The following is a 13391-nucleotide window of genomic DNA, read 5'->3' as shown; positions in this document are numbered from 1 at the left end:
GTTGGCTCAAGGGAATAAAGTTAAACAAAAGGAAAATAATAGAAAATATCTTGCACAGTGTGGTGATTATTTCTAATAATCATATTTCAAAGTTGCTGTGAAAGTAAATTTCTAGTGTCATATCAAAAAATAAGTAAGGCAATGAATATGCTAAATAGCTTGATCCAATAATTTCCTATTGTTTACATATGTTAAAATATCACATTTTACTCCATAAATATATTCAACTGTTATATAACAATTAATAATAATAAAGAACTAAAGCAAAAACAGTAGAAATACATTACATAAAATATTTTTGTTAGTCACTAAAATAGTTCAGCCAAGGAAATGCTTTACTTTTACATTTTCACATAGTTCAACGAATAAGTATATGAATTATACAAGAATATTCGATTTTTATTTTATTTTATTATCACTTTTTAAATTTTTTTGGTACTAGATATTGATCTCAGGTGCACTTGAACACTGAGCCACATTCTCAGCCTTATTTTTTTTTTTATTTCTTACATGAGAATAGTGGAATGCATTACAATCATAATTGTCCATTCACAGCACAAGTTTTCGTAACTCTGTATATAAAGTAAGTTCACTCCAAATTATGCCATTATACATGAACTCTCTTATTTTTTTGCATTACAATTCTTAATACACCTTTATACCACAATTCATCATATCTCTGTTTGTATGTAAGGTATGTTGACACCAAATTCACATCTTCATACATGTATTTTGTACAACAATGAGGGCCTCCTTCCACCATCCATGCTATTCCCATTCTCCCTCCCTTTCCCTCCCACCCCTATTCCCAATCTAGAGATAATCTTTATCCCATGCTCTCCCTCCCTACCCCATTTTGAGTCTCCTCCCTTATATCAGAAAAGACATTGGGCATTTGTTTTTTGGGGATTGGCTAACTTCACTTAGCATAATCTTCTCTAATGCCATCCATTTCCCTGTAAATGCCATGATCTTATTCTTTTTTATTGCTAAGTAATATTCCATTGTGTATAAATGCCACATATTTTTTTATCCATTCATCCACTGAAGGACATCTAGGTTGGCTCCAAACTTTAGCTATTGTGAATTGTGCTGCTATAAACATTGATGTGGCTGTATCCCTGTAGTATGCTCTTTTTAGGTCTTTTGGGTATAGTCCGAGAAGGGGAATAGCTGGGTCAAATGGTGGTTCCATTCCCAGCTTTCCATGGAATCTCCATACTGCTTTCCAAATTGTCTGCACCAATTTGCAGTCCCACCAGCAGTGTATGAGTGTACTGTTTTCACCGCATCCTCGCCAGCACTAGTTGTTGTTTGTCTTCATAATAGCTGCCACTCTTACTGGAATGAGATGGTATCTTACAGTAGTTTTAATTTTCAGATCTCTGATTGCAACAGATGATAAGCATTTTTCCGTATATTTGTTGAATGATTGTGTATCCTTTCTGAGAAGTGTCTGTTCAGGTCCTTGGCCCATTTATTGATTGGATTATTTGTGGGGGTTTTTTTTTTTTTTTTTTTGGTGCTTATCTTGTTGAGCTCTTTATATACCCTGGAGATTAGAGCTCCATCTGATGTGTGAGGGGTAAAAATTTGTTCCCAGGATGTAGGCTCCCTGTTCATCTCACATATTATTTCTCTTGCTGAGAAAAAACTTTTTAGTTTGAATCCATCCCATTTGTTGATTCTTGGTTTTAATTCTTGTGCTATAGGAGTCTTATTTAGGAAGTTGTGGCCTAGCCCCACATGATGGAGATTAGGCTCTACTTTTTCTCCTATTAGACGCAGACTCTCTGATTTAATTCCTAGATCCTTGATCCATTTTGAGTTAACTTTTGTGCATGGTGAGAGATAGGGATTCAATTTCATTTTCTACATATGGATTTCGATTTTTCCCAGCACCATTTGTTGAAGATGCTATCTTTTCTCCAGTGCATGCTTTTAGCATTTTTGTCTAATATAAGGTAGTTGTAATTTTGTGGGTTAGTCTCTATGTCCTCTATTCTGTACCATTGGTCTACCAGCCTGTTTTGGTGCCAGTACCATGCTGTTATTGTTACTATTGCTCTGTAGTATAGTTTAAGGTCTGGTATAGCGATACCACCTGTTTCACTCTTCCTGCTTAGAATTGCTTTAGCTATTCTGGGTCTCTTATTTTTCCAGATGAATTTCTTGATTGCATTTTCTGTTTCTATGAGGAATGCCATTGGGATTTTGATCAGAATTGCATAGAACCTGTATAGTGCTTTTGGTAGAATGGTCATTTTAATAATATTAATTCTGCCTATCCAACAGCAAGGTAGATCTTTCCATCTTCTAAGGTCTTCTTCTATTTCCTCTCCTTAGGGTTCTATGGTTTTCATTGTATAGATCTTTCAGCTCTTTTGTTAAGTTGATTCCCAAGTTTTTTTTTTTTGAGGATATTGTGAATGGGGTAGTTTTTCTCATTTCCATTTCAGAGGATTTGTCACTGATATACAGAAATGCCTTTGATTTATGAGCTTTGATTTTATATCCTACCACTTTGCTGAATTCATTTGCTAGTTCTAGAAGTTTCTTGGTAGAGTTTTTTGGGTCTTCTAGGTATAGAATCATATCATCAGCAAATAGTGCTAGTTTAAGTTCTTTTTTTCCTATAGTTATTCCTTTAATTTCTTTCATCTGTCTAATTGCTCTGGCCAGTATTTCAAGAACTATGTTGAATAGAAGTGGTGAGAGAGGGCATCTCTGTCTTGTTCCAGATTTTAGAGGGAATGCCTTCAATTTTTCTCCACTTAGAATGATGTTGGCCTGAAGCTTATTGTAGATAGCTTTTACAATGTTGAGGTAAGTTCCTGTTATCCCTAATTTTTCTAGTGTTTTGAACATAAAGCAGTGCTGTATTTTGTCAAATGCTTTTTCTGCATCTATTGAGATGATCATTTTGTTCTTATCTTTAAGTCTATTGATGTGTTGAATTACATTTATTGATTTCCGTATGTTGAACCAACCTTGCAACCTGAGGATGAATCCCACTTTATCATGGTGCATAATCTTTTTGATATGTTTTTGTATCCAATTTGACAGAATTTTATTGAGGATTTTTGCATCTATATTCATTAGAGATATTGGTCTGAAGTTTTCTTTCTTTGAGGTATCTTTGTCTGGTTTTGGAATCAGGGTGATATTGGCCTCATAGAATTAATTTGGAAGTAGTCCTTCTATTTCTATTTCCTGAAATAGATTGAAGAGTATTGGTATTAGTTCTTCCTTAAAGGTCTTATAAAACTCTGTTGAATATCCATCCAGTCCTGGGCTTTTCTTGGTTGGTAATCTTTTGATGGCTTCTTCTATTTCCTCACTTGATATTGGTCTGTTTAAATTGTGTATATCTTCCTGACTCAATCTGGGCAGATCATATGACTTAAGGAATTTATCAATGCCTTTACTATCTTCTATTTTATTAGAGTATAAGGTTTCAAAATAATTTCTAATTATCTTCTGTATTCTGTAGTGTCTGTTGTAATATTGCCTTTTTCATCCCATATGCTAGTAATTTGGGTTCTCTCTCTTCATTAGCGTGGCTAAGAGTCTGTCAATCTTATTTATTTTTTCAAAGAACCAACTTTTAGTTTTCTCAATTTTTTAAATTGTTTGTTTTGTTTCAATTTCATTGATTTCAGCTCTGATTTTAATTATTTCTTGCCTTCCATTACATTTGCTGCTGATTTGTTCTTCTTTTTCAAGGGCTTTGAGATGTAGTGTGAGGCCATCATTTATTTGTTGGCTTTTTTTTCTTTTAAGGAATGAGCTCCATGCAATGAATTTTCCTCTTAGTACTGCTTTCATAGTGTCCCAGAGATTTTGATATGTTGTGTCTGTGTTCTCATTTACCTCTAAGAATTTTTAAATTTCCTCCTTGATGTCTTCTGTAACCCATTGTTCATTCAGTAGCATATTGTTCATTCTCCATGTGATGTAGGAATTTTTCATCCTTATTTTATTGTTGATTTCCAATTTCATTCCATTATGATCAGATAAAATGCATGGTAGTATTTCTACTTTTTTGTATTTGCTAACAGTTGCCCTGTGGCATAATATATGGTCTATTTTTGTGAAGGATCCATGTGCTGCTGAGAAGAAATTGTATCCACTTGATGTTGGTTGATATGTTCTATATATGTCGGTTAAGTCTAAGTTATTAATTGTGTTATTGAGTTCTATAGTTTCTTAATTCAATTTTTGTTTGGAAGATCTGTGCAGTGGTGAGAGAGTTGTGTTAAAATCACCATGATTATTGTGTTGTGGTCTATTTGACTCTTGAACTTGAGATGAGTTTGTTCGATGAACATAGCTGCACCATTTTGGGAGGCATATATATTAATGATTGTTATGTCTTGTTGGTGTATGGTTCCCTTGAGCAGTATGTAGTTTCCTTCTTTATCCCTTTTAATTAATTTTGGCTTCAAGTCTATTTTATTTGATCTGAGTATGAACACCCCTGCTTGCTTCCAAAGACCATTCGAGTGTTATGATTTTTCCCAACCTTTCATCTTCAGTCTGTGTATGTCTTTTCCTATCAGATGAGTCTCCTATAGGCAGCATATTGTTGGATTTTTTTCAATCCAGTCTACTAGCCTATGTCTTCTGATTGGTGAGTTTAAGCCATTAACATTTACGGTTACTATTGAGATATGGTTTGTATTTCTAGTCATATTTGTTTATTTTTATTATTTAACTTGATTTGTTTTTCCTCTTTGATTAGTTTTTCCTTTACTATATTACCTCCCACTGTTGGTTTTCATTGTTATTTTTCATTTCCTCTTCATGTAATGTTTTGCCAAGGATGTTTTGAAGTGCCGATTTTCTAGCTCCAATTCTTTTTACTTTTGTTTATCGTGGAAGGTTTTTATTTCATCTTCAAACCTGAAGCTTAATTTTTCTGGATACAAGATTCTTGGTTGGAACCTATTATGTTTCAGTGTTTTAAATACGTCATTCCAGGATCTTCTAGCTTTCAGAGTCTGTGTTGAAAGAGCAGCCATTAATCTAATTGGTTTACCCCTAATTGTAATCTTCTTCTTTTCTCTTGTGGCTTTTAAAATTCTCTCCTTGTTCTGTATGTTGGGCATTTTCATTATAATGTATCTTGGTGTTGATCTCTTGTGGTTTTATACATGGCATTCTGTAGGCTTCTAGGATTTGGATTTCCATTTCATTCTTCATGTCTGGAAAGTTTTCTAATATTATTTCATTAAACAGTTGCTCATTCCTTTGGTTTAGACCTCTATACCTTCCTCTATCTCAATAACTCTTAAATTTGGTCTTTTTATGCTGTCCCATATTTCTTGGATATTCCGCTCATGGTTTCTGATCAGTATCACTGTGCTGTATATACTCTTTTATTTATTTATTTATTTATTTTAATTTTTTATTGTTGGTTGTTCAAAACATTACAAATTTCTTGATATATCATATTTCACACTTTGATTCAAGTGGGTTATGAACTCCCATTTTTACCCCATATACAGATTGAAGAATCACATCAGTTGCACATCCATTGATTTACCTATTGCCATACTAGTGTCTGTTGTGTTCTGCTGCCTTTCCTATCCTCTACTATCCCCCCTCCCCTCCCCTCCCCTCCCCTCTCCTCTTCTCTCTCTACCCCCTCTACTGTCATTCATTTCTCCCCCTTGTATTATTTTCCCCTTTCCCCTCACTTCTTCTTGTATGAAATTTTGTATAACCCTGAGGGTCTCCTTCCATTTCCATGCAATTTCCCTTCTCTCTCCCTTTCCCTCCCACCTCTCATCCCAGTTTAATGTTAATCTTCTTCTCATGCTCTTCGTCCCTACTCTGTTCTTAGTTACTCTCCTTATATCAAAGAAGACATTTGGCATTTGTTTTTTACGGATTGGCTAGCTTCACTTAGCATAATCTGCTCTAGTGCCATCCATTTCCCTGCAAATTCTATGATTTTGTCATTTTTTAATGCAGAGTAATACTCCATTGTGTATAAATGCCACATTTTTTAATCCATTCATCTATTGAAGGGCATCTAGGTTGGTTCCACAGTCTTGCTATTGTGAATTGTGCTGCTATGAACATCGATGTAGCAGTGTCCCTGTAGCATGCTCTTTGTATACTCTGGATATTAGGGCTCTATCTGAAGTGTGAGGAGTAAGATTTGTTCCCAGGATGTAGGCTCCCTATTTACCTCTCTTATTGTTTCTTTTGCTGAGAAAAAACTTTTTAGTTTGAGTAAGTCCCATTTGTTGATTCTAGTTATTAACTTTTGTGCTATGGGTGTCCTATTGAGGAATTTGGAGCCCGACCCCACAGTATGTAGATCGTAGCCAACTTTTTCTTCTATCAGAGGGTGTGTCTCTGACTTGATATCAAGCTCATTGATCCATTTTGAATTAACTTTTGTGCATGGCGAGAGAAAGGGATTCAGTTTCATTTTGTTGCATATGGATTTCCAGTTTTCCCAGCACCATTTGTTGAAGATGCTATCCTTCCTCCATTGCATGCTTTTAGCCCCTTTATCAAATAGAAGATAGTTGTAGTTTTGTGGATTGGTTTCTGTGTCCTCTATTCTGTACCATTGGTCCACCAACCTGTTTTGGTACCAGTACCATGCTGTTTTTGTTACTATTGCTCTGTAGTATAGTTTGAAGTCTGGTATCGCTATACCGCCTGATTCACACTTCCTGCTTAGCATTGTTTTTGCTATTCTGGGTCTTTTATTTTTCCATATGAATTTCATGATTGCTTTCTCTATTTCTACAAGAAATGCCGTTGGGATTTTGATTGGCATTGCATTATACCTATAGAGAACTTTTGGTAATAACGCCATTTTGATGATGTTAGTTCTGCCTATCCATGAACAGGGTATATTTTTCCATCTTCTAAGATCTTCTTCTATTTCTCTCTTTAGGGTTCTGTAGTTTTCATTGTATAAGTCTTTCACCTCTTTTGTTAGGTTGATTCCCAAGTATTTTATTTTTTTTTTGAAGATATTGTGAATGGAGTGGTTGTCCTCATTTCCATTTCAGAGGATTTGTTGCTGATATACAGGAATGCCTTTGATTTATGCGTGTTGATTTTATATCCTGCCACTTTGCTGAATTCATTTATTAGCTCTAATAGTTTCTTTGTAGACCCTATTGGGTCTGCTAGGTATAGAATCATGTATTCTGCAAATAGTGATAATTTAATTTCTTCTATTCCAATTTTTATGCCTTTAATTTCTTTTGTCTGTCTAATTGCTCTGGCCAGTGTTTCGAGAACTATGTTGAATAGAAGTGGAGAGAGAGGGCATCCCTGTCTTGTTCCAGATTTTAGAGGGAATGCCTTCAATTTTTCTCCATTCAGAATGATGCTAGCCTGAGGCTTAGCATAGATTGCTTTTACAATATTGAGGTATGTTCCTGTTATCCCTAGTTTTTCTAGAGTTTTGAGCATAAAGGGATGCTGTACTTTGTCGAATGCTTTTTCCGCATCTATCGAGATGATCATATGGTTTTTGTTTTAAGTCTATTGATGTGGTGAATAACATTTATTGATTTTCGTATATTGAACCAGCCTTACATCCCAGGGATGAATCCTACTTGATCATGGTGCACAATTTTTTTGATATGTTTTTGTATCCGATTCGCCAGAATTTTATTGAGGATTTTTGCATCTAGGTTCATTAGAGATATTGGTCTGTAGTTTTCTTTCTTTGAAGTGTCTTTGTCTGGTTTAGGTATCAGGGTGATGTTGGCCTCGTAGAATGAATTTGGAAGTTCTCCCTCTTTTTCTTTTTCCTGAAGTAGCTTGAAAAGTATTGGTAATAGTTCCTCTTTAAAGGTTTTGTAAAACTCTGCTGTATACCCATCCGGTCCTGGGCTTTTCTTAGTTGGTAGTCTTTTGATGGTTTCTTCTATTTCCTCAATTGATATTGGTCTGTTTAGGTTGTCTATATCCTCCTGACTCAATCTGGGCAGATCATATGACTTAAGAAATTTATCGATGCCTTCACTATCTTCTAATTTATTGGAGTATAAGGATTCAAAATAATTTTTGATTATCTTCTGTATTTCTGAGGTGTCTGTTGTGATATTGCCTTTTTCATCCCGTATGCTAGTAATTTGAGTTCTCTCTCTTCTTCTCTTCGCTAGCATGGCTAAGGGTCTGTCAATTTTGTTTATTTTTTCAAAGAACCAACTTTTAGTTTTGTCAATTTTTTCAATTGTTTCTTTTGTTTCGATTTCATTAATTTCAGCTCTGATTTTAATTATTTCTTGCCTTCTACTTCTTTTGCTGTTGTTTTGCTCTTCTTTTTCTAGGATTTTGAGATGAAGTATGAGATCATTTATTTGTTGGTTTTTTCTTTTTTTAAGGAATGAAGTCCAAGCAATGAATTTTCCTCTTAGAACTGCTTTCAATGTGTCCCATAGATTCCGATATGTTGTGTCTGTGTTTTCATTAATCTCTAAGAATTTTTAATTTCCTCCTTGATGTCTTCTATAACCCATTGATCATCCAGTAACCTATTGTTCATTCTCCAAGTGATGTATGCTTTTTCCTTCCTTCTTTTATCGTTGATTTTCAGTTTCATTCCATTATGATCAGATAAGATGCATGGTATTATCTCTACTCCTTTATATTGTCTAAGAGTTGCCCTGTGACATAATATATGATCTATTTTTGAGAAGGATCCATGTGCTGCTGAGAAAAAAGTGTAACTGCTTGATGTTGGGTGGTATATTCTATATATGTCAATTAAATCTAGGTTATTAATTGTGTTATTGAGTTCTGTAGTTTCCTTATTCAACTTTTGTTTGGAAGATCTTTCCAGTGGCGAGAGAGGTGTGTTGAAGTCTCCCAAGATTATTGTATGGTGGTCTATTAGACTCTTGACCTTGAGAAGAGTTTGTTTGATGAACATAGCTGCACCATTGTTTGGGGCATATATATTTATGATTGTTATGTCTTGTTGGTGTATGGTTCCCTTAAGCAGTATGTAGTGTCCCTCTTTATCCCTTTTGATTAACTTTGGCTTGAAATCTATTTTATTTGATAAGAGTTTGGACACTCCTGCTTGTTTCTGAAGTCCATATGAGTGATATGATTTTTCCCAACCTTTCACCTTCAGCCTATGTATGTCTTTTCCTATCAAATGCGTCTCCTGTAGGCAGCGTATTGTTGGGTCTTGTTTTGTGATCCATTCTACTAGCCTGTGTCTCTTAATTGGTGAGTTTAAGCCATTAACATTTAGGGTTATTTTTGAGATATGGGTTGTTCTTCCAGCCATATTTGTTTATTTCTGTTACTAAACATGGTTTGTTTTCCTCTTTGATTATTTACGCCCCCTTTACTGTCCTACCTCCCACTGTTGGTTTTCATTGTTATTTTCCATTTCCTCTTCCTGTAATGTTTTGCCGAGGATGTTTTGAAGAGATGGTTTTCTAGCTGCAAATTCTTTTAACTTTTGTTTATTGTGGAAGGTTTTAATTTCATCTTCCATCCTGAAGCTTAATTTCACTGGATACACAATTCTTGGTTGGAACCCATTTTCTTTCAGTGTTTGAAATATGTTATTCCAGGATCTTCTAGCTTTCAGAGTCTGTGTTGAAAGATCAGCTGTTATCCTGATTGGCTTACCCCTAAATGTAATCTGCTTCCTTTCTCTTGTAGCTTTTAAAATTCTCTCCTTATTCTGTATGTTGGGCATCTTCATTATAACGTGTCTAGGTGTGGATCTCTTATGATTTTGCACATTTGGCATCCTGTAGGCTTCTAGGATTTGGGATTCTGTCTCATTCTTCAAGTCTGGGAAGTTTTCTCGTATTATTTCATTGAATAGATTGCTCATTCCTTTGGTTTGGAGTTCTGTACCTTCCTGTATCCCAATGACTCTTAAGTTTGGTCTCTTAATGTTATCCCATATTTCTTGGATGTTCTGCTCATGGTTTCTTAACAGTCTTGCTGAGCTGTCTATGTTCTTTTCAAGTTGAAATACTTTGTCTTCATTGTCTGATGTTCTATCTTCTAAGTGTTCTACTCTGCTGGTAGTATTCTCAATTGAGTTTTTAAGTTGGTTTATTGCTTCCTACATTTCTAGGATTTCTGTTTGTTTGTTTTTTATAACCTCTATCTCCCTGTATAGTTGATCCTGTGCTTCCTGGATTTGTTTGTGTAATTCCTTGTCAAAGTGATCTTTCATTGTCTGATTTTGCTGTCTAATGTCTTCCTTGATACTCCAGATCATCTGAAGCATGTATATCCTGAATTCTTTATCTGACATTCCATCTGCTGCAGCTGTTACCTCTTCTAAAGTTGAGTTGACCTGCATTGCTTGTGGTCCTTTCTTTCCTTGTCTTTTCATACTGCTTGCGTTTCTTTCTGCTTGGTGAAACTGTTGTGTTTTTGAAATGTTTTTTTTTCCCTATATATTTATATTGCTCTTGCATAGTTGAAAAGTCTCCCTTGCAGGGTCGGGCGGCGGTCTGCCTACCTTGCAAACGCGGGCGGCGGCTCTGCTCTGCCCCTCCTCCAATTGGTGTGAGGTGTCTACCACGCCTGCGGACCCCTGGGCCTGTTCTGCCGGTCAGTCGCAGGTCTGCCTACCTTGCAGGCACGGGCGGCGGCTCTGCTCTGCCCTTACTCCAATTGGGGTGACGTGTCTACCACGCCGGCAGGTGGCTGGGCTTATTCCAGGCACGGGAGGCAGCTCTGCTCTGCCCCTTCTCCAATTGGGGTGACGAGTGTACCACGCCGGCAGGCCACCGGGCCTGATCCGCCGGTCGGTTGCAGGTGTGCCTACCCTGCAGGCGCGGGCGGCGGCTCTGCCCTGACCCTCCTACCACGCCAGCGGACCGCTGGGCCTGATCTGCAGGTTGGTCGCAGGTCTGCCCACCCTGCGGGCACGGGTGGCGGTTCCGCTCCGCCCCCACTCCAATTGGGGTCACGTGACCACCACGCTGGCGGGGCCTGATCCGGGCGCAGGCGAAGGCTCTGCTCTGCCCCTACTCCTGTTGGGGTGACGTGTGTACCACGCTGGCAGGCCGTTGGGCCTGACCCGCCAGTCTGTCGCAGGTCTGCTTACCTTGCAGGCGCGGGCGGCGGCTCTGCCCTGCCCCTCCTACCACGCCCGTGTACCACTGGGTTGCAGGTCTGCCCACCTTACGGGTGCGGGTGGCGGCTCCGCTCCGCCCCCTCTCCAATTGGGGTCACGCGACCACCACACCGGCGAGCCGCTGGACCTGCTCTGGGCGTGGGTGGGGGCCCATCTCCTCCCCTCTGGCTCGACGACAGATCAAGAGAGACTTGGGTGTCTGTGACTCACCCTCCCTACCAGGAGACCAACTATTTCTGTCACCGCTGGTATTGATGAAGTTCTCTCCTCCGCCACTTTCTGATGACATCAGATCTCTGCCATGTTGGTATCCTATGCGAATGGCAGCATTTCGTTCCCTTTGCAGGGTAACCAAAGCAACGGGTGAGTCCTGACCGGCCCTCACAGGCCCCGTCTCAGTCCTGTTGCCACTGCCCACGAAGGCTCGGTTGGTATTTACCTCCACAGTATTCAGCAGGACCTGGACCGAGAAGCAGTTTCCGCGGGCTCCTTAGCCCTGGGCCAGAGCAGTTCCGGGAGCCGGAACTCGGCCGCTCCGTGCTTGGTGAATGCTCTGATAAGAGCAGGCTCCAAGAAGCAGTTTCCGCGGGTTATTTAGCACTGAGCCTGAGTAATCTGTCTGCAAGCCGCAGGCGAATGGCAGCCTGAAATTACCTGTTCTATGGCTGAATGAGCTGTGGTCAGTCGAAAACAGGGATGGTGACGTCAGCTCTCCAAGATGGTGGCCGCTGGCCTCCTCTGTGGTCTGACCGGTGTGGAGATCCGAATTGGACCGCTTCCTTCCCCCGTCTTGAGCCCAGAATTCAGCACTGAGTATGGTGCTTGCACAGCTGGCAGAAACTGCAGCGCTGTATCCCTGCGCACCTATCTCCTCGTTTCGTAGCGCGCGCTGCAGACTCTAGCCGTGGGGCGATTTGCTGAATAAGCAGTGTTACCCTCCGTGCGACAAATCTCTCGCATTTGAGTCAACGTAGCCGATCCTCGTGCGATGGAAATCCTTCCTCCAGATTCCGGAGCACCCCACTATTGCCGGAAATTCCTAACAAGATAGCCTTTAGCCTTCCTGACTCATCATACTCCCACACAGTGATGCAGCACACAGGGGCAATGCACTCCCCTCGCCGCCATCTTCCTCATTGTATATACTCTTTTAGAGATGATATATTTTGTCTTCATTGTCTGATGTTCTGTCTTCTAAGTGTTTTACTCTGCTGGTGATACACTCATTTGAGTTTTTAATTTGGTTTATTATTTCCTTCATTTCTAGGATTTCTGTTTGTTTTTTGTTTTGTTTTGTTTTTTGTTTTTTATTTTTGTATAACCTCTATCTCCCTATAGAGTTGATCTTTTGCTTCTTGGATTTGTTTATGTAATTCATTGTCAAAGTGATCTTTCATTGTTTGCATTTAATGTCTAATGTCTTCTCTGGGACTCCAGAACACCTGACACATGTATATCCTGAAATATTTATCTGACATCCTTTCTGCTATAGATGTTACCTCTTCTAATGTTGTATTGTCCTGCATTGTTTGTGGTCCTTTCTTTCCTTGTCTTTTCATGTTGGTCACATTTCTTTCCAGCTCTGTGTGACTGTTGTGTTATTGGTTTTCCCCTATAGATTTGTATTGCTCTTGTATAGTTCCAAGATCTCTCCTTTGTGATGGGAGACAATGTTAGCAGTTTCCAATATCAACAATACATCATCTATGAGCTAGTTTTTCTTATTAATACATTTATAGTTAGTCTCTATGTCTAGAGATGTTGGATTCAATTATTATTTAAAGTATAATCATTAGTTTCATAAAAGGCATACAGTTTCTGGTGGCGTATAGAGAAGTGAGGATCGGGCGTAGGACGTTATGTTATGGGGGGAAGATGTGAGGGTATGGGGTTAATATATCTTAGCTACTTTGGAGGAGAACTCTAATGAAGGGGGTTATTAGCAGGAGGTATTTCAGTATAGGTAAGTACGTGGGAGGACAATAAGAAGCATAGAAACAAATACCTATTTGCATTTAAAACATTACACGTAGTAGATATGGTAATACTTGGGAAGTTGAGAGAGGAAAAGAAGGAGGAAGAAAAGTAAAAAGAAGAAGAAGAAAGGGGAAAAAGAGAAAGGAATGAAAAGAAAAAGAAAGGAAAAACGAAAAGAAAAAGAAAGGTAAAAAGAAAAGAAAAAGATAAAAAGAAAAAAGAAAAGAAGGAAATAAAAAATGCCCTCTTAGAATTCTGTTTTCTTCTCTTCCAGTAGATGGCGGTGTGCATTCCAGGTTGAGTCTCT

The sequence above is a fragment of the Marmota flaviventris genome, chromosome X (genome assembly GCF_047511675.1).
Source record: "Marmota flaviventris isolate mMarFla1 chromosome X, mMarFla1.hap1, whole genome shotgun sequence".
Classification (NCBI taxonomy): Eukaryota; Metazoa; Chordata; class Mammalia; order Rodentia; family Sciuridae; genus Marmota; species Marmota flaviventris.
The sequence above is the reverse complement of the archived record's forward strand: the minus strand, read 5'-3'. Positions refer to the sequence as shown.